Below are 5,398 nucleotides of genomic sequence, written 5' to 3'. Positions count from 1 at the left end.
GTGTTGACTGGAGCATTCTCCCCCGTGCCCCTCTAACTCGACCAATGCTGGCGCTCGAACGGTGGTAGCGCTCGGATTTTCATTGAGCGCCAGCATTGGTCGATTTAGAGGGGCATGCGAGATTCCCGAATGCTATGCGAGGGCTCTAACGGAAATGTCTATTGGTTTCGGTATGGATGCAATTGCGAGTGGTTCGGCAAAGGTAGTCGTTCCGATGCGTCCATGTCGTGGCCAAATCGATAATTCGATTTGAGCCCTCGTATAGCATTTGGGTCTCTCGATGTGATTCCGCATTCCAGTCCCTTTGGGCACTGCTTGAGCCGCATCCCAGGGGGTTCCCTTCCCAATAATCTGCCTCGCAACCCGATTGCTATGCGGTGAGGCTCCTCGGCCGCCTCGGAACTATCTGTGTATCAGACGCATCGCGGGATAAGGGGTTGGCAACGGTAGTCGCCCCAAGCGCGTCCGATGCTTGGACCATTCCGAGGCGGCCCTGAAGCCTCTTCCGTCTAGCCGTTGGGTCCTTCTCGCCGCATCCCTCGCCTCGCAACCCGATTGCTATGCGGTGAGGCTCCTCGGCCGCCTCGGAACTATCTGTGTATCGGACGCGTCGCGGGATAAGGGGTTGTCACTGGTAGTCGCCCCAAGCGCGTCCGATGCTTGGACCATTCCGAGGCGGCCCTGAAGCCTCTTCCGTCTAGCCGTTGGGTCCTTCTCGCCGCATCCCTCGCCTCGCACCCCGATTGCTATGCGGTGAGGCTCCTCGGCCGCCTCGGAACTATCTGTGTATCGGACGCGTCGCGGGATAAGGGGTTGTCATTGGTAGTCGCCCCAAGCGCGTCCGATGCTTGGACCATTCCGAGGCGGCCCTGAAGCCTCTTCCGTCTAGCCGTTGGGTCCTTCTCGCCGCATCCCTCGCCTCGCACCCCGATTGCTATGCGGTGAGGCTCCTCGGCCGCCTCGGAACTATCTGTGTATCGGACGCGTCGCGGGATAAGGGGTTGTCATTGGTAGTCGCCCCAAGCGCGTCCGATGCTTGGACCATTCCGAGGCGGCCCTGAAGCCTCTTCCGTCTAGCCGTTGGGTCCTTCTCGCCGCATCCCTCGCCTCGCACCCCGATTGCTATGCGGTGAGGCTCCTCGGCCGCCTCGGAACTATCTGTGTATCGGACGCGTCGCGGGATAAGGGGTTGTCACTGGTAGTCGCCCCAAGCGCGTCCGATGCTTGGACCATTCCGAGGCGGCCCTGAAGCCTCTTCCGTCTAGCCGTTGGGTCCTTCTCGCCGCATCCCTCGCCTCGCACCCCGATTGCTATGCGGTGAGGCTCCTCGGCCGCCTCGGAACTATCTGTGTATCGGACGCGTCGCGGGATAAGGGGTTGTCACTGGTAGTCGCCCCAAGCGCGTTCGATGCTTGGACCATTCCGAGGCGGCCCTGAAGCCTCTTCCGTCTAGCCGTTGGGTCCTTCTCGCCGCATCCCTCGCCTCGCACCCCGATTGCTATGCGGTGAGGCTCCTCGGCCGCCTCGGAACTATCTGTGTATCGGACGCGTCGCGGGATAAGGGGTTGTCACTGGTAGTCGCCCCAAGCGCGTCCGATGCTTGGACCATTCCGAGGCGGACCCGAAGCCTCTTCCGTCTAGCCGTTGGGTCCTTCTCGCCGCATCCTTCGCCTCGCACCCCGATTGCTATGCGGTGAGGCTCCTCGGCCGCCTCGGAACTATCTGTGTATCGGACGCGTCGCGGGATAAGGGGTTGTCACTGGTAGTCGCCCCAAGCGCGTCCGATGCTTGGACCATTCCGAGGCGGACCCGAAGCCTCTTCCGTCTAGCCGTTGGGTCCTTCTCGCCGCATCCCTCGCCTCGCACCCCGATTGCTATGCGGTGAGGCTCCTCGGCCGCCTTGGAACTATCTGTGTATCGGACGCGTCGCGGGATAAGGGGTTGTCACTGGTAGTCGCCCCAAGCGCGTCCGATGCTTGGACCATTCCGAGGCGGACCCGAAGCCTCTTCCGTCTAGCCGTTGGGTCCTTCTCGCCGCATCCCTCGCCTCGCACCCCGATTGCTATGCGGTGAGGCTCCTCGGCCGCCTTGGAACTATCTGTGTACCGGACGCGTCGCGGGATAAGGGGTTGTCACTGGTAGTCGCCCCAAGCGCGTCCGATGCTTGGACCATTCCGAGGCGGACCCGAAGCCTCTTCCGTCTAGCCGTTGGGTCCTTCTCGCCGCATCCCTCGCCTCGCACCCCGATTGCTATGCGGTGAGGCTCCTCGGCCGCCTTGGAACTATCTGTGTATCGGACGCGTCGCGGGATAAGGGGTTGTCACTGGTAGTCGCCCCAAGCGCGTCCGATGCTTGGACCATTCCGAGGCGGCCCCGAAGCCTCTTCCGTCTAGCCGTTGGGTCCTTCTCGCCGCATCCCTCGCCTCGCACCCCGATTGCTATGCGGTGAGGCTCCTCGGCCGCCTTGGAACTATCTGTGTATCGGACGCGTCGCGGGATAAGGGGTTGTCACTGGTAGTCGCCCCAAGCGCGTCCGATGCTTGGACCATTCCGAGGCGGCCCCGAAGCCTCTTCCGTGTAGCCGTTGGGTCCTTCTCGCCGCATCCCTCGCCTCGCACCCCGATTGCTATGCGGTGAGGCTCCTCGGCCGCCTTGGAACTATCTGTGTATCGGACGCGTCGCGGGATAAGGGGTTGTCACTGGTAGTCGCCCCAAGCGCGTCCGATGCTTGGACCATTCCGAGGCGGACCTGAAGCCTCTTCCCTCTAGCCGTTGGGGCTTTCTCGCCGCATCCCTCGCCTCGCACCCTGATTGCTATGCTGTGAGGCTCCTCGGCCGCCTTGGAACTATCTGTGTATCGGACGCATCGCGGGATAAGGGGTTGGCAGTGGTAGTCGCCCCAAGCGCATCCGATGCTTGGACCATTCCGAGGCGGCCCTGCAGCCTCTTCCGTCTAGCCGTTGGGGCCATCTCGCCGCATCCCCCACCTCGCACCACGATTGCTATGCGGTGAGGCTCCTTGGCCGCCTCGGAACTATCTGTGTATCGGACGCATCGCGGGATAAGGGGTTGTCACTGGTAGTCGCCCCAAGCGCGTCCGATGCTTGGACTATTCCGAGGCGGCCCTGCAGCCTCTTCCGTCTAGCCGTTGGGGCCATCTCGCTGCATCCCCCACCTCCTCGGCCGCCTCGGAACTATCTGTGTATCGGACGCATCGCGGGATAAGGGGTTGGCAGTGGTAGTCGCCCCAAGCGCGTCCGATGCTTGGACTATTCCGAGGCAGCCCTGCAGCCTCTTCCGTCTAGCCTTTGGGGCCATCTCGCCGCATCCCTCGCCTCGCACCCCGATTGCTATGCGGTGAGGCTCCTCGGCCGCCTGGGAACTATCTTCGTATCGGACGCATCGCGGGATAAGGGGTTGTCACTGGTAGTCGCCCCAAGCGCGTCCGATGCTTGGACTATTCCGAGGCGGCCCTGTGGCCTCTTCCGTCTAGCCGTTGGGGCCATCTCGCCGCATCCCCCACCTCGCACCCCGATTGCTATGCGGTGAGGCTCTTCGGCCGCCTTGGAACTATCTTCGTATCGGACGCATCGCGGGATAAGGGGTTGTCACTGGTAGTGGCCCCAAGCGCGTCCGATGCTTGGACTATTCCGAGGCGGCCCTGCAGCCTCTTCCGTCTAGCCGTTGGGGCCATCTCGCCGCATCCCCCACCTCGCACCCCGATTGCTATGCGGTGAGGCTCCTCGGCCGCCTTGGAACTATCTTCGTATCGGACGCATCGCGGGATAAGGGGTTGTCACTGGTAGTCGCCCCAAGCGCGTCCGATGCTTGGACTATTCCGACGCGGCCCTGTGGCCTCTTCCGTCTAGCCGTTGGGGCCATCTCGCCGCATCCCCCACCTCGCACCCCGATTGCTATGCGGTGAGGCTCCTCGGCCGCCTTGGAACCATCTTCGTATCGGACGCATCGCGGGATAGGGGGCTGTCACTGGTAGTCGCCCCAAGCGTGTCCGATGCTTGGACCATTCCTAGGCGGCCCTGAAGCCTCTTCCGTCTAGCCGTTGGGGCCTTCCCGCCCCATCCCTCGCCTCGCACCCCCGATTGCTATGCGGTGAGGCTCCTCGGCCGCCTTGGAACCATCTGTGTATCGGACGCATCGCGGGATAAGGGGTTGGCACTGGCAGTCGCCCCAAGCGCGTCCGATGCTTGGACCATTCCGAGGTGGCCCTGAAGCCTCTTCCGTCTAGCCGTTGGGGCCTTCCCGCCCCATCCCTCGCCTCGCACCCCAATTGATATGCGGTGAGGCTCCTCGGCCGCCTTGGAACTATCTGTGTATCGGACGCATCGCGGGATAAGGGGTTGGCACTGGTAGTCGTCCCAATCGCATCCGATGCTTGGACCATTCCGAGGCGGCCCTGCAGCCTCTTCCGTTTAGCCGTCGGGGCCTTCCCGCCGCATCCGTCGCCTCGCATCCCGATTCCTATGCGGTGAGTCTTCTCGGCCGCCGCGGAACTATACCTGTTATTGCTACTGCATCCTTCGGCTGGTAACCTCCTCTGCCGCCTTGGAACGTTCTCTTTGTCGGACGCGTCGCGGGATAAGGGGTTGGCACTGGTAGTCGCCCCAAGCGCGCCCGATGCATAGACCGCTCCGAGTCGACCTTGCTTTCAGCCTCTCACATGCATAGACCTCTCTGAGTCGACCCTGCAGCCTCTCACGTTTAGCCTTTGGAATCTCGCCTCACAACATGATTGCTATCCTTGATGCATCCCTTGCCTCGAGCCCTGATTGCTTTCTTGGCTGCATCCCTCCTCTCCTCACAGCCCGGTTGTCATCACTGCTTCATCCGTCGCTTCATGCATTCTGGCTGCTGGGCCCTTCCCACCGCACACCTCGATTGCTATCTCTTCTGCATCACACACCCCGATTGCTATCTCTGCTACATCCCTCGGCTCTCACTTCTGCATCCTTCGCCTCACACCTCGATTGCTATCAATGCTGCATCCGTAACCTCACACCCCGATTGCTATGCGGGGAGGCTCCTTGGCCGCCTTGGAAATTTCTGTGTGTCGGACGCACCGCGGGATAAGGGGTTGGCACTGGTAGTCGCCCCAAGTGCGCCCGATTCTTAGACCGCTTCGAGGTGACCTCGTAGCCTCTTTCGTCCAGGCTTCCTGCCTTCAACGCCCTTTTTACACCTCGATTGCTATGCGCGGGCTCGTTGGCGTCTATCACCTCTCTGCGAAGAGTGGCACGATGATTGTTGGGGTAAATCGTAGCAGTCCGATCTCTGGCCTTGGGCCATTGTGAGGGCTGATCGATTTCCTGTGCGCATCTCGTGTTCGCCCAGTAACAGACTCGACGACTTGTAATCGGTCTTGTTCCCGATTGTTCCTGGA

The sequence above is a fragment of the Cryptomeria japonica genome, unplaced genomic scaffold (genome assembly GCF_030272615.1).
Source record: "Cryptomeria japonica unplaced genomic scaffold, Sugi_1.0 HiC_scaffold_89, whole genome shotgun sequence".
NCBI lineage: Eukaryota > Viridiplantae > Streptophyta > Pinopsida > Cupressales > Cupressaceae > Cryptomeria > Cryptomeria japonica.
This window is presented reverse-complemented; position numbering follows the sequence as displayed.